Raw genomic sequence first — 22,925 nt, 5'->3', positions numbered from 1 at the left:
CTACTCGCACGAATGAAGGCAAAAAAAAGCCAATCGACGTGAACGAACGGCGCTTTACAGAGGAGTACTGCCTGACTGGATCGTTGATGAACGACAGAGGCCACTCCGACCTCTTCTCGGTTTTCTTCAATGACTTACTAAGGATCTTCTTCACATTCGCCCATGCAGGGGAAGCCAGTTACACCAAAGCAAACGCAGGAAAGTGCATTTCAAGCAGAGACCAGGAGGGACTTGTTTACACCGAGAGTGGGCGGAGAATGGAACAATGCGCCCAGCCCTGTTGCTGGAGCCGATTCTTGATGAGCTCTTGGGCTCACTAAGAGGCCCCCGCTGGATGCTAATCTTTCTGTTGTTCTTGCAGGTCCTGCGCTGCTTTTGAGCCGACAGAGCTCGACCTGGTCTGTCGGCACAGCCCAATTGCAAATGATCGGCTCCGCGTACAGAAGGAACGTGCGTTTGGTACAAGAGTGCACGAAGGCACCGGAAATACATTGGGAACAAATGACCGGTCGCTCAAGACCTCTGTGAAGTACAGGAGCGTGCAAAACGAGGCTGTTTCCGCCCGGTCTCGAACCGGGGACCTTTCGCGTGTTAGGCGAACGTGATAGCCGCTACACTACGGAAACCTGTAGGGACTGCTGCTGGTGTCTCGCTTGCGTTTCGGGCTGAGAAAGGGACGCGTCACTTTAGGCAGGTGGCGCTGGAGAGAGGAACAAAGGGCGCGATGAAACAAAATGCCAAAACCCGGGATCGAACCAGGGACCTTTAGATCTTCAGTCTAACGCTCTCCCAACTGAGCTATTTCGGCAGTGCGCAAAGCCCACAGCCACCTGCTCCAGCCTTCCTGTGTTGTGGCATGAGCGCACCAAGAGTAGCGGGAGAGTGTTGCAGGAACGTCACTCAGAAGGAAAGCCACCCAGCTGCGCCCTCTGAGCTCTGTCCAGCGCATCTTCCTCGCATGGACTCCTGCCTGCGACGGGCAGGAAACAATTAGCAAGAACAGAACGACACCCCATGGGTGTCTCATGACCGCACCTTAGGTTGTGACACGTGCAGGTGTGAGGGGTTGCCGGGCTACTTTGGAGCAGAGCTTGGGCGGAGGGAGGGCGGGAAAGCAGACAAAGAGGTGACACCTCAAGGTCTGCACGATCACAGCTCTCCGCCGCCCCAGGCTTCCGCTCGATAAGCTACTGGACACACCCGCCCCTCCTCACACAGACCGTGGAAAAGCCCCCGAGTGGGAGGGCTCGCTCTTCCTCCCAGGAGCTCTTGGACACGACGCCCAGACAGGGCGCGGGGAGCCGCCGCCTGCAAACACGGCTCCAGGCAGGACTCCACTCCGCAGGAGCCGCAGAGCAGAGGAGATGAGGGCAGCTTAGCTCCTGTGCAGAGACCTGAGCTGTTGTTGCTGTGGATGCTGTCTTTTCTGCACTCGGGGTAGGAGTGAATGTTGAGTTGCCCTTAGAAATGAAGCAGAGCACTTCAACGGCACGGGTGTGTGTGTGTGTGCGCCCTGGTGATTCTGGGAGACAGATCGAACCTGGGCTAAAAGAGAGGGGGCTTAGCCCTCTTCCATTTGCTAGTTCAAAGTTGTACAACCCCTTTGTATCTGCTAGGCGGCGCAGTCGTCGTGCACAAAGAACACTTTGAAAAGCGTCAAAGGCAAGTCATTCCGAGTTGGTCGTTTGTGTTTTCCGTTCAGACGCGAAATGCTGACATGATCTCTCGGCTCCTCGGTTGTCATTTCTGCTCCGTAAAGGGATCACAGCACGCGTCGGCTTCCAGCATGCTGGGTCGGGACACGATGCCGGGGGTTGGAGAGAGTGATGTCTTCCTCGTTAGTATAGTGGCAAGTATCCCCGCCTGTCACGCGGGAGACCGGGGTTCGATTCCCCAACGGGGAGTAGCTTTTCTTTCACCTCCTTAGAGAAATGCCTGCCTTTCACTTCTCTGTTTTCTTTCACAGCGTCGTGCACCTTTTCATTGCTCTCGCTTTCAGAGCCTCCGCACGGCAGTCGACTCGACATCAGGAAGCACATTGAAGTGAAAGCAGGAAGCGCTGCGACATGCACTGTGCAGATCCCGCCACACTAAGAGGTGAGTGGGTCTGTTCGATGCACAAAGAACGCTTTGAGAAGCCTCAAAGGCAAGTCATTCCGAGTTGGTCGTTTGTGTTTTCCGTTCAGACGCGAAATGCTGACATGATCTCTCGGCTCCTCGGTTGTCATTTCTGCTCCGTAAAGGAATCACAGCACGCGTCGGCTTCCAGCACGGTGGGTCGGGACACGATGCCGGGGGTCGGAGAGAGCGATGTCTTCCTCGTTAGTATAGGACCTGTCACCTGTCCCCACCTATCACGCGGGAGACTGGGGTGCATCAGGACGTGCCTTGAAGTGAAAGCAGGATGCGCTGTGACATGCACTGTGCAGATCCCGCCACACTAAGAGGTGGGTCCAGTGGGTCTGTTCGATCACAGCGCCAGGCGAATCCCCAATCCCCTTTTGTGCCTGGCGACAAAAGATGTCTGTTGCCGCCCGGTTTCGAACCGGGGACCTTTCGCGTGTGAGGCGAACGTGATAACCACTACACTACGGAAACGGTGGTAAGATGTGCCCAGCGGCCCAGCCCTGAGCTTCGCCAATGCGATTCAGCTGCTTCCAGTGCCTTTATTGGAGTGCGCTGATGGACCGTGCTCTCTCTCCAGAGACCAGCACGCCTGTCATGGACGGAGCAGGAAAGGCGGCGCCACATTCTACAGCCCTCTCCACGCAATCGACGAAATCGGGCTACTGAAGTGGAGAAAATCGCCTCTCCAGAAAGTGCAAATATCATCTTGGAGACTATAAATCCTATTGCCGAAGGTCAGCCCTGTCTACCAGAGTAACCCTCCCACAGCGACCGGGGTAAAGTTAGCTCGAAGTTCGAAAACGATTTTGGCACGCCTGTAGCGCTTTCACGAAACCTCTTAGAATTGCGAGAATGCTTGTTTTGTGTATAAAATACATTGTGGATGCTTTCTCAGCCTTTACTTTTTCGTTTTTATGACATTTTTTTGACCAAGCACGAATATTCTTTTGTCCATATCTTCGCAATGGAAGCACAGAACGCCGTCAAACCAAATGCATTTTAAAGACCACGACTTGTGGATATTTCCACACTCTTTACATCAAACTATCAGTGAGCTAATTATCTTTTTTTAAACCTCCAGTTTTTCATCGATGCGTAATTACGCACGAACTGGAACCCGGGGGACCGCTGTGTGCACACGTTCACAACGCGAGAAATACTGTTCAAATCGCTTCGTGCGAAAAACCCGTATATGACCATAGGAAGCAGAACAGCGCAGTCTCCCATTACCCAGACTGTAAGCACGGGAATAAAGCTTTGTTTGACTTCTGAAACCCTTCCTTTACGCCCTGTTTTCATTCAGGTAAGGGTCAACTATATTGAAAATACTACTGACAGCAGGAAGATTAAAATATTCTTTACTCAGCATCTTATTAAAAACAGCTCCCATGATGTTCAAACCGATTTTTTACACAGAACACTGACACAGCTTTGCATTCTGAATCTCTTTTTCTCATGCTTTTATTTAATATGGCACAATGCACTGGGATAGGGGTATTCTGTTCACAAACCAATAGCATTTAAACCACAGCACCCACAATGCTGCAAGTGTTTTGCACACTAAGCAGGTCCTCTGACTTTTCCCAGCTTTATTTTGGGTTGTGGAACCTTTCTTTATATTTTTTAGGATTTTCTGAAGATAACACTACAGGTGGGATGGGTGGGTTGTCTTCATGGCTCAATAGCATTTCAAATACAGCACCCACACTGCTGAAACCAAGTGTTTTACACACCAGACAGGCCCCCGAACCTCATACAACCTTACTGTGGCTGTGGCCCCTGTCTTTATTTTGTAATGAGTTTCTGAAGATAACACTACAGGTAATACACTGGGACAGGTGGGTCGTCTTCATGGCTCAATAGCATTTCAAATACAGCACCCACTCTGCTGAAACCAAGTGTTTTACACACCAGACAGGCCCCCGAACCTCATACAACCTTACTGTGGCTGTGGCCCCTGTCTTTATTTTGTAATGAGTTTCTGAAGATAACACTACAGGTAATACACTGGGACAGGTGGGTCGTCTTCATGGCTCAATAGCATTTCAAATACAGCACCCACTCTGCTGAAACCAAGTGTTTTACACACCAGACAGGCCCCCAAACCTCATACAACCTTACTGTAGCTGTGGCCCCTTTCTTTAATTTTTTATGATTTTCTGAAGATTACACTACAGGTAATACACTGGGACGGGTGGGTCGTCTTCATGGCTCAATAGCATTTCAAATACAGCACCCACTCTGCTGAAACCAAGTGTTTTACACACCAGACAGGCCCCCAAACCTCATACAACCTTACTGTAGCTGTGGCCCCTTTCTTTAATTTTTTATGATTTTCTAAAGATTACACTACAGGTAATACACTGGGACAGGTGGGTCGTCTTCATGGCTCAATAGCATTTCAAATACAGCACCCACTCTGCTGAAACTAAGTGTTTTACACACCAGACAGGCCCCCAAACCTCATACAACCTTACTGTGGCTGTGGCTCCTTTCTTTATTTTGTAATGAGTTTCTGAAGATAACACTACAGGTAATACACTGGGACAGGTGGGTCGTCTTCATGGCTTCATGATTTTTTGACTGTAATCAAGTGTTGTGCACTTGTGCAAGTGTCAGGCCTCCTGACCTTTCACAGTCATGCTTTGTTGTGTGAAACTTTAATTCTCTTTTTAGGATTTTTTGAACATGGGAACTTCCACCGAGATGAATGAGGTGCTCTTCAATAGCTTTTTCATCTATACACACAAGCGTATGTAACCAAGACACTCAGAACCAACAGAATCAACGTGAAGTCATAGAAAAACAAGAATGCCCCCGAGACATCTGCACCCCCCTCTTGGACCACTCTGGTATCAACACCCCCAAACCAATCCATACCAGCTAACAAGACTCAGAATCGGTGCAACCCTCCAACCTGGACCAAGAGCAGGATGGGACAAGTACCTGCACCACACTACGCACCCCTCATCCAGACCAGCAGGACAGCCAGACAGCACCATCATGACACACATAATGAGATCACTCTCTGTCAGTATGTGTAACATTCTGGGCCTGGGCTCCTCTGTATTTTGGCTGAAGGGAGTTCAACAACATTATTAAACGGACTGACATCATAATCTGACAAGATACATTGTTTAGGGGAGACTTGTCCACCCACTGTCCCCCTGGTAACGTGAAGATCATTGTCCCTTGGCTTACCTAAACCAGAATCACTTGGGTCTCCGGGGCTGATCGGTGTATGGTACAAAGTCTTAAAAACAGAACATTGTTGAATTGTCTATAAAAAACAACCAATATCCCTTGGATTTCCCAAACACAAAGCTGGAGCAAGTATACTAACTCCATACCCTTAAACTACAAAAGGCCTGTGGCGTAGACAGGGTAAACAGCCACATCATGTGACATAACTGCATGAGCCTAGTGATGAGCCTAGTTTAAAATACTCAACCCCATCCTGAAGTACGGATGTTTTCCTTTGGCCTGGAATCCAGGACTGATCACCTGACCCTAACAACTGCCGGAGCATTTGTGTGAACAGTAACCTGGGCTAGCTAGCTATTCACCAGTATCTTCAATACCCTATTACTGGCAGCTTGCCAAATACAGTGTCCTGAATAGAAGTCAGATCGACTTCATATGAAGCTGGCACATATCTGACCACATACGCACTCAACACACACTTTAAATGAACAGAAAAATAGTGACCAGTGTCTTTGATTTCTAAAAAGCAATAGGCTCTATTTTGAACAAATAACAAATATACAAACTTTCAATGTGGGGTAAGAGGTACAGTCCACAACTGATTTTTTTTAGCGTACTCAGAAAGTATAAGCGGTTTGAAAATACGTACATTAATTATTTTAGGAAGACTGTGTTGGTTTTTGTATCATTTGTGTTTGTGTTGACTCTTATTGAGATCTCCAGTCACCTGCCCTTATAGATGCCTCTTTTGCTTATGTGTTGTTAGAAATTGAGCTCGCCTGTGTGCCTGCTTCTAGGGTTTTTTTAAAAAAGGAATAGGTTGGTTTTCTATTTTTTTGACCCATTGCCCAGTAGCAGTCTACTACAGGGGGGATTCTGGGTCCTCTCTCCATACAGTATGTCTCCTTTTGCATTGTTTCCAGACCTGGGCTGATTTGAGTTTTTCATGGTAATGGATTACAAGGGTAGGTCTGACAGAAGTGAATGTGGTGGATCTGCCATCTGCCCAGGCAGGAAGGTAGATACAGTATATGTAAACAGGTTTTAGCATTAATGTTTTGCATACAATCACCCTTTCCAAAAGGTGAGATAACCAGAGAAAACAGGACACAGCTTTTCTAGGGACTTTTTTTCCCTACAGTATTTATGGTTACGATGGGTTTTAACTCTTTGTGGAGATAAGCTATTTTTATCTTTTCTTTGGTGTAGGTTCATGAATGCATGGGCTTTCTTTTCTTCCATGTCTTGTTCCTTTGTTCAGTTGTTTTGTATTCTTTCTGTTTTGTCCCCTTATTTTTGTGCTGGTGCTAGAATTTCTGCTGGCTTTTCCATGTTTTTCCCTTTTGCTCTTTGATTTAATTTTTTCCTGTTACCCATTTTTCCTTATTTATCTCAATGTGATATTTTCCCCTTCTCCTCAGCTGTTGAGTCTCTTGCACTTTCTTCCCTGTTATCAGTATTGTCTGATGTTGGATTGCATTTTAAGTTCCTTATTTTTTAGTAATCCTGTAATTTTTTTCCACTGTTATTCTCATCTTTTATTGTACTATTGCTGTTATTGCAGTCTTCCCACAGTTTATTTTATTCTTAAACAACATACTAAATAATATAAGAATACATGTTGTGCTCATCTCTTTCCTGCCACTTGCACTCCTGATATTGTCTTCAAATAATTCCAATATTTTAGAGCTCTATATTTTCAAGCCTTGAAGGCCTAAGGTTGTTTTTTAAAGTGTTTGAATGTGATGTACTAACTACTGTCTACAATAACAATAACATACATAAATTACCAATAACATGCATATAAAAAATAGCCCAGAAATCAAGTATGAAGTAAGGAAATGGCTGCAGCTATGAATCAGAATTTTAATCTATTGGTTTTGTAGTTGGTTGGAACTTGGAACTAGTTAGACAAGGGGTGTGAAGATGTATTTTGCTGTACGCAAAACAAGTGAACAATAGACGGACATAATTTCACAAGACAACCCAGTTGGTTCTTGAAATTTCCAAACCACACATCAGAGTGAAAATTAAAACAAATTGAGGAAGGACCGATAGGAGAAGATCAACAATGAATCATTAACATTACAATGCTTAAGTTGCCTTTATAATAAAGACAATTTTGTCCTTTTGTGAGGATCATGTCCACATTGGACCTGTTTTTTTAAGTTGTTTTGAAATTTCACTTAGGGTTCAGAACATTTCACAACTACTAATTTTTTTTCCTACCACCTCAGCTAATTCTCTCCCCCTTTAGGTTTGGGTGGGGGTATGGGTTTTTTCCAGAAACCTGTTATCATTTCTTTGATGTTGGACACATTTGTCTTCAGGAAGTTTTCTTCACACCTCCTATCATACTCATCTGACATGTCCATAGCTACACTCATTTACTTGCATCAGACAAACAATGACAGAGTCGTCTGCAAATTTTATTAAGTGTCTGGAGTGGTGAGAGCTCTTGAGGGTGTTTGCTTACAGGACAAAGAGTAACGGAGACAATATGCATCCTTGGGGGAACCAGTAAAACAATACCTGTTGTTGGATAATACATTGTTGACTTTCACACTCTAAGTCTGTTCAGAAATCAGTAACCCCTCTGATGATGTTAAGATCAAAACCAAAGTTTGATAATAGCTTTGATGCCTGTACTTGAGGTCAAATGCAATTGCATACAGAGGAGGAAGTATAGCACAACAAAAATAACACACTTCTAAATCTACCACAGCACAGAAAAAAACTAGAAAAATCACTTATAAAACCACAGGAGTACACAAACATAACACAAACTAGAATGCCACATAGACAATAATCTGTAGCAGAATATCTGCTTATGTTGTATTTTCTTTGTGGATGTTTTTGGATGTTGTATTGGCCTTGGCAACTCTGTGATTTAACAGTCATGATAATAAAGCATTTTTGAATCTCTATGTGAGTGGAACCTGTTGAATATTAGTTCAGATGGCTAGCTGTGTCAGCAGGTGTAGGCTGCAAAGGATCAAGTAATAGTTTAATTCCATGCTGAAAAGAGAAGAAAGAAAACACAACATTTTGGCTGTGGAGCCTTCTTCAAGGGTTACAGTTGAAGAAGGCTCCATGGCCGAAACTTTGTTTTCTTTCTTCTCTTTTCAGCATGGAATTAAACTATTACTTGTTAAATATTAGTTACACTTGGGTTTCGCAATATAATATAACCAAGAGGTATTGTTATTTTTTTAATACTTTTACAGCAGTCAAACTGGCATACTCTGATATCTGAGAGAGAGTTTAATATAAAAAATTTTCTCTTGAACTGTCATGAACCAGTTTAATTTGTTTTTACCTCTCTACAAATCAGCCTTCAAAAGCTTAACTCATGTAGCTGTAATGTACATGAACACCATTAAAAAGTTTTCCTTTCTCTATGTGGCACGTGGAGTGCTGAGAACGCATGCTCCAAGCTGCTTGCTCCTGTAAGGAATTAACAACTTAAAGATTAAGTTAAATTATAAATAGGCCTCACCCTGTACATAGGGAGTTATGGGACATGTTTAGTTTAGAAGGGATTTAAAAGTAAAAAGTAAAGCCTGAAATAAACAAACTGTGTCATGTAAGACCAAGGTAAGGAATGTTTGTTACTATTTGTTTTGTCTGGTTATTTAAACCATTCCGTCTATTTCACACTTAACCAATTTTGAATTAGAAAGACTACAAACTGTGCAAACTTCCAAGTCTGTAAGGGTGTATGATGTAGATCATTCACAAGAGCACACGGCTGCTTGTTATAATTGTAAGAACTGTAGTTCACTACTGTTCTTTTGACTCTTGAGCTTGCATCATACAGCCGTTGGAGTGCATTTCAAACCTAAGAGATATCAAACTCATTTAACCTGTCAGACATATGTTAAATGGGTTGTGACTTTTGGCAAAGTTTTTTGCAACATAATTTGTTTCATGAATACCATTTATCTCTATAACAACTTTCCTGTCCCCAGAACATATGTTTTAAGCTGCTTGATCCCATTGGGTGCAACCTTTCCATTGTATTCATAATGTGTTGTTTGCATTAGGAGTGTGTTAAATAAGCAGAAAAGAGGCCTGTTTTTTCTGTTGCTTCTGATCTTATACAGTGGTCAGAATCTCTCATCCAAAAGCTTATGAGTGGAAAAAAATTTAGTACAGATGCACAATCCATTAAAAACCATTTAAAGAGCATAAGGGTTTTCATCACATGGACTTGTTCGACTGTTGAGGATTTCTGTTTTGGTGGAGGATCAATTAAAGGACAACAACCTGAAACACTATCTTCGATCTTTCCAGAGCTGTAAGTAGTCATTCCAAGTTTATTAACTTGTCTCTTTTTTTCTATGTACTTTTCAATAGCCACTGATGTTATTTACAACAGTTTTTTTTTTTCAAAATTGCATCTTTTTGGACAAATTTTAAAGAATTGGCACAATAGGCGGAGGAGTGGCTCTGTGGCTCAGGATCTGCACCGGTGGCTGGAAGGTTGCTGGTTCACATCCCATGGTTGACAGAGGAATCCTACTCTGTTGAGCCCCTGAGTAAGGCCTTTAATCCCAGCTGCTCCAGGGGTACTGTACAATGGCAGACCCTGTGCTCTGACTCCCAGCTTTTCTCCCTGTCTGTGTGTCTCATGGAGAGCAAGCTGAGGTATGCAGAATATGAAGTCCTAATGCAAGAAAATGTATATGGTCAATACAGTAATCAGATTTATTCCATGCTGAAAAGAGAAGAAAGAAAACACAATGTTTTGACCATGGAGCCTTCTTCAGTTATGATTTGATTTTTTACAATCATACCCACAAAAACTTTGCAATTTTTAAAAATCTTGCAAACACAACCCAGATATGTTGACTTCTTTTAAACATTTTTTTAAAAGAAACACATACTTCTTTTCTAGTTTTTTTTTTATGTGGTGGCTGCCAGGAATCCTCAGTGAAAAGGTATGCAGATCCTGTGCAGACGCAGGAGCAAGTAGTTATTGAGACAAGAGAACAATCCGAAACGTCAGGCAAGATCATAGTCGATCGGCGAAAGGTAGATCAAAATCCAGGAAGTACAGAGAGAAGCAAACAATCCGAAACAGAAGGCAAGGTCCAAGGTCGAGAGGCAAAAGGGAGATCAGTAACCAGTAAGCGAGATTTAGAGTAAACGCGAGGTAGAGCTCTCAAAGAGAAGACTCAATACCGAGGGTTTGGATGGTTAAAATTGTGCTGCTTGCCGCACAGTAGAGTGTGTGCTGATGGATTAACACGTGCGGCGGTGCTTGTTATAATTAACCCGCTGCTGGTAGTGGTTAGTTCTGTTGTAACAGAAGAAATAAGGTTCTTGATCCCGAGATGAAGTAAAACAGATGAGTTTATTGCATGCAAGGAACAATAAAGCCGAAGTCTTGTTTCCCGCAAGAAACAACAAAACCGAAGTATTGTTCAACGTACTGTTACAAACTTTTGGGTTATATAGTGTTTTCTTCTCCGTTTCTGACGTCACTCGGTATGATGGTAAAGAGGGGGGTTCATGGTATTTGGCCAGTTTACGATGTTCTGGGCAAATGGTCAGTTTAACATTACACCCAGGGGGGTTCCTAGCTTGCATCTGCAATCCTTATCAGTTAACCCCCTTTCCTGCCATAAACCCCAGCTTGTGACTTAGAAGTCTAAACCCCCTACAGAAAGGATTAAATTCAAACCCCCGTCTTCACATCTTTCTTCATTCCCCCCTTATAAAATATGGCATACGTCAGTGTAGCCTATTTTTATACATACAATGTCAGGGCAGATCTTTCCTTTCTTGGCGAACAGGTATGTATTGCCATGTCATTGTACGTTCCACGGTTATAGCAAGATGTGATACATGTTTTTGTGAATGTGATGATTACAATTATACATATAAACAATACTACTCCTACAGATAAACACTATAAAAAGGTTCCACCCCAGGCCCCAAACACAGACTTTACCCAAGACCCAATTCCCCAATTTTCAGTATAATAGTCCTGATATTTCTGTCCCTCATTGTAAATGTGTTGGGCCAGATCTGAGATGTGCTCAGAATTATCAGGGATATATGTGCAGCATTCAGTGCCAATTACTGCACAAGTTCCTCCTTGGGCCGCCAGTACATAATCTAAAGCTAGTCGGTTCTGCATGGCCACTGTTCTGAGGGCTACCATCTCATCATTAACAGCCTTCAGACTAGATGAGGTAGAATTTGCTAATTCTTCTAAAGTCGAAGCCATTTGAATTAACTCTCGACTCAGAAAGTTCATGCCGGCTTGTGGAAATATTATACCTAAATAATGTTCCCAATCAGCCAATTTTCTTTGTGGTCTGTGGTTAGGTCCGAAGGGGGTGTGGGTTTGAACACGGATATGAGGAACCACATATCCTAAATAACATGAGCCAGACCACTGGGCTGGCAACCATGGGTAGGCTCGTTTTCCACAAATGAAATATGTTCCGTTTGGCGCACCCCATGCCTCTGAAAATAAGAAACTTATACCGAATTGTGGGGTGTGCCGATCCCATCCTGGAATTTGGAAGGTAGAGGTGGATATATTTGCAGCGATGGTAAGTTGGCAACGACTCCATCCAACCAAGTGCAGACCATTAGTGTGCTGAAAACATATGTTTCCCTCACGTTCCTTATTGAGAGTCAGGTATGGTGGTGTATGGCTTCTGTTATATTTAGGAGCGTAAGAGCCTGTGAAACTCGTAGGCTCTAAGCCTCGCTCCTGTAGATATTGTAATGTTGTGCAGGTTAAAGTCGTGTTATGGCAACCCCCCATAGTTTGTCATATTAAAATCTCCTAAATTATCCCTCCAAATGATCATGCCTATGACTTCCTCGAGACGCCAAGAAATGGCTCCCATAGGAAGTCCTCCCTGTACATATTTGGGTAATGCTGCACACACCCAGCAGGCACTTTGGTTGGTTTTCTTAGCTGTCAGATAGGAGAGGCCTAAAAAGGAATTAATTCCATGTTCTCCTTTGTGGGAGAGATGATCATTAATCCCTGCGGAACATAGTTCTACAGCAACAATTATCATTATTGACAGAAATGATTTCATTCTGGGTCTGTAAATGGGGATGAGGCTCGTCGGCAGTGTGGCGCGTGGATCCAGCGATCTTTTCCTTCCACTCGAACCGCAGACTCGGTTGTCAACAGGATCTGGTAGGGTCCGTCCCACCTGGGCTGGAGAACCTGTGAAGGAAATTTCCTGATCCACACCCACTCTCCTGGGATGAGGTTGTGCCCTCCTTCAGGTGGTGGTCCCCACGCCTCCAGGACCTGCTCGCGGGCTCCTTGGGTGGCCTCTGTCAGCAACTTGCAATAATACAAAGGAATGGTTGATCCATCTGAGGAAACCCCAGTCTCAGCACCTGTAAGAGAGCTTGTTTCAAATTATTACAGGTGGCTTTTGCTGCTGGAACCAAGGCAATCTTGTCCTTGTACTGCACTCCCCCCTTAAGCAGATCTGTTAAGAGTTGTGCTCACCCCGTAAAAACATTGCACCCAGGCCCTGTTAAAATTTCACAATGCTAGACACAAAAGGGCCTTATCATAACTGCTTCTATAAGACACTCTAAAGCTGAAGCAACTCAGACTTGTGGGTTTCCTCGTCAGGGGAAGCATTTAGAATACCATCAACATACTGAGTGATCACAGTCAGTTGAAGCCACGTGATACCCTGTTCTGGATAGTCATTCTTTGTAATGCATAATATTCCAACCCAATAGATCTGGGATAAAACCACCCATTAAAATCTGGTACTCGGCAAGTAAAACTTGCTTCCCAATACTCCTGTGGCCTCCTGCCGTCTTCCCATTTACATTAATCTATAGCACACTGTTGAACAGAGGAGTGAAACAAGCATGACAGTAGTGCTCCAGTATCCCCTAACAGAGAAACCAACACTCCATTAACAGTACATTTTTAACCACTGGACTGGGACAGACTTAGGGAGGCTACAAGGGGTTTACAGGATCTAATCGTTAGGTAAACAGATCTTCTCACAAGACGTTATTCTCCCCAGTCTCGATTCTAAACCTACAGCGTTTCAGCATGTCTGGTTTCGAGACATTCGAATAAAACCAAATTGTTTCCACTATTGCAACTAATTGTATAAAAATACAAAAACTGTTTAACTACTTTTACGTCCACCTGTACTGTACTTATGCGTTTCAGACGCTCTTATATTTTCCAATCTCCTTAAGTTGATTTTCGTCAAGTCTCTTTAGTTACGTCTCTAGCCAGTCCCGCTGGCTAAACACACTCACACCGTCATTTAGTAGACCAAAACTCACAGTTACACACATACATGCCGGCACACAAATTCATAAAACACACATACACATCGAGAATATATTTTTCTCTTCGTACTACAATGTGCTGTATTCTTGTTTTACTTCTACATTAATCCTTTTAATTCCTGAAGCGCACTCCAGGTTCGCTGCATTTCTAATTTCGGGTGCGGTTCTTTAGCCCACCGGTCAATATCTTCCGGTTTTGGATTTGATCGTATGGGGGAATCAGGGAAGGTAGGTGCGAGTGCGGACCCCCCTCGACGGGGTGCTAGACACTTAGAGTGACGCTGTCATCAAAAGCGCCAGCCCCCACTACATCACGCCCTCTCCCACTTAGGGTGAGAGTACAGGTCTGCGGGCGCCCTCTGTTTAAGGGAGTTCCTGTTCCGTCTCTATCACACTCGTACCAGGTGTCATCCCACTCAGACCCCCCGTCTCCATATGGTCACTGTGGGAATTGATCCCAATTATTTTCATTTCCTGCCTGTCTGTGCCCCTATGGGAGAGCAGGATATAACACATTAACTAGTGCAGTGCAACCAGGAACTAATTCTTCTTTTAGTTTCTGATTCTCCTGCACTGCCTCTTTTCGCTTTTGTTTATACTCTTTCGTAGTGAGTAAAGTATCTTTTCTTCTGGGTTTTTGTTTTCCCCGTAAACACACTTTTAAGTCAATTCTTTTTTTTTTCCTCATGTATCTGACACCACTGGTGCCGGCCGTGCACCAGGGTGGGAGCTACATGCTTGTGCTTTTGCCAATCAATATGCTTTCTTTACAGGCGTCTTCGCCCCAGACTCCCTCTGATAAACTCAACTTTTCGCATATTTTTCTCCTTTTTTTTTCCGTCAACTTACACTTTTCCGATATATAAACGGACCCTTCCACCACTTTCTCAAACCATCAGTTAGCACACATGTTCGGTCTCTTTTACTTTCGTCGTGTGTGAGGTAACAGCTCATACAGTAAGGGGATGCTTTCACTTGAAAAAACCTGTGCATTCCTGCACTCATTCAGCCAAGGGCGTCTGTTACCTCCAGATCTAAATGCCTCTCAGAGACTTTAGAGAGGACACCACACTGTTCACAGGTAAGGAACGAGACCTCGAAAACCCCCTTTCTTGATCAGTAATTCACCATCCCCAGAACGCCAGCATTGCTGCTTTTGCCCCGGGGTGGACTTACGCACTGAGCTCAATCAGGGCGATTCTCGGGTCTCAACGTCCTTTAAATCCTGCTACTTAATGCTTTGCTCTTTTATTATGAGGTGTGTTTATGTTAGTGTCGTGCGTGTGTATATGTATTTCACAAACAAGGAAAACACCAAAAACATACATACATATATATCTCTTATACTTCTGTTTCCTTTAAAACAAAAAACCACGCCACGCCAATCCGTGCACGATCAAGGCGTAGCTAATCTCAGGACCCCGGGTGCAATTAAGGCCCACACCAGTCCTGAATTACGTGCATTTAATGCACCACTCAGCTCCAGAACCCCGGGCGCAATTAAGGCCCACACCGATCCTGAGCCTCAGAACTCCGAGCGCAATTAAGGCCCAAACCAGTTCTGACCTTCAGAACTCTGGGCGCAATTAAGGCCCACACCAGTCCTGAACTTCGCGGTAAGGGTCCAAAACCCGTTCAAAAACTCCATGCGCAATTAAGGCATACACCAGCTTCGAATGCCTGTACACAATACCGCGGACCGCCTGCCAGACCAAATTCTGGGCTTACCGCAAACAACCCATTACATACACCGGTGTCTTCCCCGGGCCAGAGGAATTCAGGAACTCACGTTTACTCTGTCATCTCGGGCGATTCTCGCAGGGAGCAGAGACTTCCCAATCGGTCAGAGAGAGTCGGGACTTTTTTTTTTAAAAGAGGAGTCCTTACCTCTTAGTAATGTGAGCGCTGACCGTCTCTCCTGCCGATGGGAAGTTCTGCGCCTTCTGGAGCATCCGCCGATGACGCCAAATTCGTTGTAACAGAACGAATAAGGTTCTTGAAGTAAAACAGATGAGTTTATTGCATGCAAGGAACAATAAAGCCGAAGTCTTGTTTCCCGCAAGAAACAACAAAACCCAAGGATTGTTCACCGTACTGGTACAAACTTTTGGGTTATATAGTGTTTTCTTCTCCGTTTCTGACGTCACTCAGTCTGATGGTAAAGAGGGGGGTTCATGGTATTTGGCCAGTTTACGATGTTCTGGACAAATGGTCAGTTTAAGATTACACCCAGGGGGTTCCTAGCTTGCATCTGCAATCCTTATCAGTTAACCCCCTTTCCTGCCATAAATCCCTGCTTGTGACTTAGAAGTCTAAACCCCCTACAGAAAGGGTTAAATTCAAACCCCCATCTTCACATCTTTCTTCAAAGCAAAACATTCAAGTTTCACAGACAGAAGCAGCACGCCAGCACAGCCAACATTAAAACGGAGGGCACACTACGATTTGCATTGACACAAAAGTGATCTGGGCAGACGTCGTTCCCTGCATAACGCAAAAAATGGCAAAGCGCTTTTGGGTTGAGAGGACGCAAGAAGGTTTTTGTTTTGTGCCTTGATGTCAAGCTGAGAAAGTATCTTTAAACACTTTGCTTAGTTTCTCGAGAGACTGCCAAAAAGCAGTTCCCTCCTTTTTGTCTGAAGCCAGCTGAAAGGGGGTCTCGACAAAAGCACCTGGCAGCGGTGGGATTCGAACCCACACCCCCGCAGAGGCCGGAGTCTTAATCCAGTGCCTTAGACCACTCGGCCACGCTCCCTGCTGTACACTGTCTCTTTGTCTCATTACTTGCCCGGATGGGAAGCTGGGTGGGTTTTGCTCTTGTCACCCGACTTAGTGGCGTTATGACCGTGGAACCGTCTGCACCTGCTTTTTCTGAGATGCTTCCCCTCTCATGGCGAGATCTCGACTTCTTTAACACCTCTGGATAAAGATCTTCTGTGGAGCAGGTTTCAGACCTCTGCGTACAGCACCCTTGATGTCATTTTATTTTTACAGCAGCCCCATCCGGAAAATTGTGTCTTTAACATTTATTTGAACAACAAAACTACATACAATACAAACAAGAGCACATATAACATTTCAAGAAAATCGTCAGGGCACATGCTATAATACAATTACACTTTATGAAAAACGATTACACAAGGTAAATAAAGATAAGGTCCGCACAGCTTGTTCTTACATTTCGAAAGAGTCCGTAAATACCCGTTTACGTCTATTTTGAACTGTTCAAACGTAGTACTCTTCCCAGACCATTTCACTTTATACCACATTCCTAAACGAGGATGCATCTCCTGTTTTAGAACTATTTTGGGTGGTATGGCTTATACAACACACCCACAGTATTCTAATGGTGGACTGCAGATCTGTGCTATATTTCAGTCGAATTCGAAGGATCCAGCAATCGTACTGGATTTGACTGGGATTTCAGTGGAGCACTGTCCTCTACATCTTTAGCTACATGAGTTGGACATCCTCTTGTACACGGAAAGCAGATTGAGATCCTCTGACATGAAAAGTGCCAGATAAAAGCCAAAGTCATCTTTTCTCTTAGTGGTGGAGCTATCGCATGTAAATGAGGCAACTTGCAAGGCGAGCAGGCTCGGTGCACACCGAACACAGATGTCTCAGAGCAGTTGAGACATGTCCAAGTGGCTGTCAAAGGACAGCACTTTGCTGGCGCCGTGGCTTAGTTGGCTAAAGCGCCTGCCTAGTAAACAGGAGATCCTGGGTCCAATTCCCAGGGGTGCCTGTCTTACTGTTGTAGTGGTTTGATGGGTTTACTGAGACAATTATTAATTGTAGCAGTAATCATGAGGTTGTTCGTTGGGGCTTTTAGAAAATAAATCGTCAGAACAACTAACAACGCACACACACGGGTTCAATACACGGGATACATTTATTAATATAAACTGTGCACCAAACATATACTAGTCTGCCTGGATACGAGCGGCAGACCTTACTGTGAGGGTTATCAATATACAAGGTATATAATCTCGAAGAGATGCAAACACAAAGAGATACACAGCAGAGAATATATGTCAATATATATAGTTCGGTTACCAAATCGCTAATCAGTGTTATTACCCACTGTTACTCTAAACATGGAAGTAAATACATTACTCATGAATTAAATTGATAACAACTTGTGTTGAGGTACAATTGAATTCTCGAGACGCAATGTAGAACATGGGGTTTACTTATCCACTGTGTTTGGATTTGGAATTCCCGGCACGAACACCAAACCAGCTGACAGGCTCTGTTGCAGCCTCTGTTCCAGCGGTTGTCCAATGGGCGTTGTGTCGGCGTCCTCTGGCTACCGGCCAACCAGTCAAGGTGCAGCTCGGAGTAGGACGGGCGGAGGAATCTGACTGCGGCGCGCAGGGCAGTCGTTGCTCCGAGGGGATCTACCAGCAGTCCGGCTGGCTAGTAGAAAGTCTCTATGCACAGAGTGTGACTGCGAGTCCTCACAAGTCACTCTTTTGCCTGGGAACAAACTGGTTCGTTCCCGGTCCAGCGCTGCTTCTGAATAAGCTATTCAGGTTGTCGACGAGGGTCCAACTGTAGGCTGCCGTTGATCAAGCAGAGCATTCACGTTGGTAGAATTCTGAGTACGTACGGGATCCTCGGCCTCGCGCTTAGAACAAAGTCCAAGTCCTTTTGCAGACAACAGCAGTTGTCACGTGATTGTCTCTGAGGATGCGCGAAAATGGCCAAGGAGAGCCCAGAACTGAGCTTGCGCTCCCTTTTTGATCAAGACCCAGATGTGTGCTGATTGGTTGAGAGTTTGGCGGGCATTGGAGACCCACGTGGTATTACCACGCCCTGCCAGTCCCTGATTGGTTGGTCAAGGTGAGATATAAGTCACTTACTCTTGACACTTAGGAATGCAGTGCAGATGTCCATTCGGCACTCCATAGACTGATAGGCGCCAATGGATGACCATTGATCATGATAGCCAGGCTTAGCTAAGTCCATGCCTTTTAATTCAGGTGAATACAAGTGTTCGTTTCCTTTCTGGAACAACTTGTTTTGAAAGAAATCTATACAGCTTGCGAAAGATGAAACACAAATCTTGCTTATCAGTGAAGAAGAGGTACTCCCAGCAGGCCAGCTAATACCAGCAAAGTTTTTTTTTCACCCTAACCCAGAGAATGGAGAAAAGCGAGGCGCCTGTGGCTCTGCAGTGTAATCAGTTCGCGAGTTCGGCGGTTAGCTGAAAGAGTGGTAAATAGAGCTCGCCCCAGCCCGTCCTTATTCTTTTAAAGAGAATAAAAAATTACCTTCGCCGCCATTACTACCAGCTTTAAAAGACTGCCATGGGCGCGGAAAAAAACACACTACAGATGACTTTTCTGGAACCGAAGCAGAGATTCCTTTACGAACCAACTGATAAAGCTCAGCCAGTGAATACTGTTAACAGAATGTGAAAGCACGATCAACTTTGTAACTGCAACCACAGGAAAAACAGCAAGAATTCCCCATTCCCCATTTAAATCTGTCGTGCGAGGCATGCTTTTTGAACGCATGAAGTAAAGCCCACGATCGCTTTTGAACTTGGACAATGTACTTCCAAAGGAGCGCTATGTGCAAAGATTTAACAAGCTCAACCCCCGCCGACAATTCGGTGTGAAGAAGCAGAACATTCAAGTTTCACAGACAGAAGCAGCACGCCAGCACAGCCAATATTAAAATGGAGGGCACACTACAATTTGCATTGACACAAAAGTGATCTGGGCAGACGTCGTTCCCTGCATAACGCAAAAAGTAGCAAAGCGCTTTTGGGTTGAGAGGACACAAGAAGGTTTTTGTTTTGTGCCTTGATGTCAAGCTGAGAAAGTATCTTTAAACACTTTGCTTAGTTTCTCGAGAGACTGCCAAAAAGCAGTGCCCTCCCTTTTGTCTGAAGCCAGCTGAAAGGGGGTCTCGACAGAAGCACCTGGCAGCAGTGGGATTTGAACCCACGCCCCCAAACAGACTGGAGCCTTAATTCAGCACCTTAGACCTCTCGGCCACACTACCCACTGTGCACTGTCTCTTTGTCTCATTACTTGCCCGGAGGAAGCCGGGTGGGTTTTGCTCTTGTCACCCGACTTAGTGGCGTTATGACCGTGGAACCGACTGCACCTGCTTTTTCTGAGATGCTTCCCCTCTCATGGTGAGATCTCGACTTCTTTAAAACCTCTGGATAAAGATCTTCTGTGGAGCAGGTTTCAGACCTCTGCGTACAGCACCCTTGATGTCATTTTATTTTAATTTTTTGCCGTGTGCCTTTACTTTTGTAAAAAACTGGTATCGGGAAAAGTTTCTTAATATTTCTTTTGATTAGCATGCAAGAATATGTGATCATTACCTAGGGAATTTCCCGCCAGCGTGGAGCTTGAATTCACAACCTTGACACTCAGTTTTCAAGAGTCACAGAAGAGGTCAGCCTGGTCTTCAGTTTGCCAACGATAAGCTCCGGCAGTGCTCCTCTGTAAAGCAGATTGTTCGGATCGGTTATGTGGGACGGCACTTCGATACTAAGATCATTTGCAGCACACGCATGGTTTCCCCCTTCACGCAAAAAACATAGACGAAGGAAGCTCTCTTGTCTTGGGCTGCTGACTCCCGGATTTAAAGCGCTCTGGGTGCCAGCTAAGTCTCTAACAAGCACACTATAAAGACAGGAATTACACTTTGCTCACGTCACACATGGAATGGCGAGGCTACTTGTATTCATCCAAAAATACCAAGTTTCCCACTGGTGATACACACAAGGAAATGAATGTACATTCCCACCCAAATCAACCAATTTAAAATCAAATACCTCCCTCCTCATCTGTAGGTGGAGAGATTAATGTCAGAAGAAATACAGGTTTAAAAGTCAGGAGCATTGATAGTCCTATTTTAAAATGACACTAAAATGCTCACAATATATTAAAAAGCTCTGTAAAATGCAAAAATAAAAAAATATTAAAACAAGGTAAAAAGAAATAATACACAGCTACAAAGCTCAGGAATTATCAATGGGAAGTTACAATGCGTTGATTGTGTTTCATATGATTTAAAAACAAAATGTTTGAAAAATATCCACTTACAATATGCTAAAAATGGCAAGAATACTTAAAACAGGTGTGTATTTTTTTATAAAATAAATAAAACACGTTAAAAATAAATACTAAATGCGTTTAAAATTCAGGAATGTAATTGGTCAGATGCTTACGATGAGTGATGCTGGTGTTTCGTGTGATTTAGCGAATTCAAAAAAATATTCAAGAGCAAGAGCTTGTATGAAAGTTCGTAAGTATGTATGTATACATTCGAAATTTTTCATTCTTCTCACGATGGCACACCTGTGTCTATAAAACAGAGTGAAAGCTCTATTCACATTGCGAGTATTTCACAGCCCTGGTTTTACATAGACCTTTTTTCTTTTCTGTATAAATAAGTATAAAATAAGTTTTGCAACGCACCAAAAGTCACATGTAGTATTTGTCCATCTACCTTTACAAGTAAGGAGCGTACATACTCATATGGCGAGCGGTCGTCAATTATTTTTCTCAGCAAGTGCTTTATACTCCGCTCAGTATCATCTGTAAAAGTATAGGCACCCAGGCCACTGGCGATGTACAGAACAGCCGATAAAATTCGGGCTAAACTGAGACACTTATAAATTTCTAATGCGGCAAACAACACATCTTTTTACTGTAACATGACCAGTGGGAAGGGTCATTCATAACAGGTATTTTCGGAATGACCTACTTAAAATACTAGATATGGACCTTACAGATGCAGCCATTCAAAATGAGCGGTAAAAACCCGCGGTACAGTAACCTACCTGCAGGGTACCGGAGGGCACCGCGGTAAGTGATTGGCTGGCCAAAATGACCGACAGGGGCACTCGTGGTGCATTGGTTGGTAGTGAAAAGATTTAATCATTTAATGTCTTTACTGTGCACATTTTAATCCACTTAGTTTTGAATATTTATATGGAATTTTACCACTAAAGGGAAATTTTAGTAGCTGAGCATAAAAAGAAGAGGAGCATAACGCATCTGAAGGTCATAAACGATATTAATTTAGGAACATAAACATTACTGTATGTACATAAACTGTACTGTGTATGGCTGGTCTTGATAGTTTAAAGAAAAAACACACACCAGTCTTCCATTTCTCCCTAAACATTTTAAGCATGAAAGTTTTATGAAACGGTACCGAAATATGTGATTGCTGCATAGAATGAATTTTAATTTTTAAAAATTATTTAACACGAAAATTAAGCTGTTTACATCTTCCGCCTGAGAACAGTCACCCGTTGCTACCCAACGCAGAAACACAGCCACTAACTAGCAAAGAGAGGACATAAGCTAGCCAATATGATAAAGAAATAAATGATTATTTTGTTTATTTCTTCTGCACATTTATTTGAACATTTCCATCGATTGTACAAGCACTTGGAAACTGTCCAATCCCTAGTTCATTAGGCATTTACCGGTCTGTGTCTTCTAGGATATAATGCCAGTGAACTCTTGTTTTTATGTCCACTATAACTACGCTGGGCAAACGTTCCGAGGTCAAATTCTTCCAGCACGGGGGTACCTTTAAAGCGGAGACGACGGCACCGAAATTTTTTGGCGCGCCTTCTTTTTAAAGCCCTTGCCAAATATGAAGACAGTACGTACAGTTATAATTCAAACGGAATTAAAAACTACACATCCCAGTTACCATGGTGGTGCTTGTGACATTGCGTTTAACCAACGAAACAGGGTGAAAAATCAGTCACATGACTTTGGGGCAGAGTTTCGAAAGCTTAACCTATCAGCAACAAAGCGAAATTTACACGATAGGCTACCTCAAACTGTCAGTTACACGACTGTGTATGTCGCTTAAGCCACTCCTATTTGGCATTTTAGTTATGGAGGCGAGAAGACGCCCCCCCCCCCTCTGGGTGTCTGATTTGCCGCCATCTTTAACTGTCCCGTGTCCAAATGGTAGTAGCTACGCGTACGAAATAAAGTTAATCCCAACTACAAAACATATATTTTTGTGGTAAGAGGGCGCAAAACATCAGTATTTACTGCTATTAATTACTGTACGATTTATAGTTGAAATCTGAGCCTAGATATAAAGTTAGATATAAAGTTAAAATCTCGACAAAGCAATGTAGGAAATACAGAGAAAATAAATCCTTTCTGACATCTAAAATCAGTTTCGATCAAGGTCTCTAAAACGAACAAGAAAAAGAGGATTTTCGGAGGGCAATTACGCTGTGTTTATATAGAATAACTGATTTATGAGCAATC

The 22,925-nt window shown here is 43.8% G+C and overlaps 3 non-coding genes across 3 annotated transcripts; all 3 read right to left on the bottom strand.

Moving 5' to 3' along the window:
- Positions 1-553: 553 nt before the first annotated feature.
- Positions 554-626, bottom strand: trnav-aac (transfer RNA valine (anticodon AAC)). Its single transcript has one exon. It is a non-coding gene; the product is annotated as a tRNA-Val (tRNA).
- Positions 627-735: 109 nt separating this feature from the next.
- trnaf-gaa (transfer RNA phenylalanine (anticodon GAA)) lies at positions 736-808 on the bottom strand. The gene has a single exon. It is a non-coding gene; the product is annotated as a tRNA-Phe (tRNA).
- Positions 809-16,317: 15,509 nt separating this feature from the next.
- trnal-aag (transfer RNA leucine (anticodon AAG)) lies at positions 16,318-16,399 on the bottom strand. Its single transcript has one exon. It is a non-coding gene; the product is annotated as a tRNA-Leu (tRNA).
- Positions 16,400-22,925: the final 6,526 nt, after the last annotated feature.

Source organism: Lepisosteus platostomus, chromosome 5 (assembly GCF_059453375.1).
Source record: "Lepisosteus platostomus isolate fLepPlt1 chromosome 5, fLepPlt1.hap1, whole genome shotgun sequence".
NCBI classification, from domain to species: Eukaryota; Metazoa; Chordata; class Actinopteri; order Semionotiformes; family Lepisosteidae; genus Lepisosteus; species Lepisosteus platostomus.
Note: the sequence above shows the minus strand (reverse complement) of the source record. Positions and strands in the feature narration are given on the sequence as shown.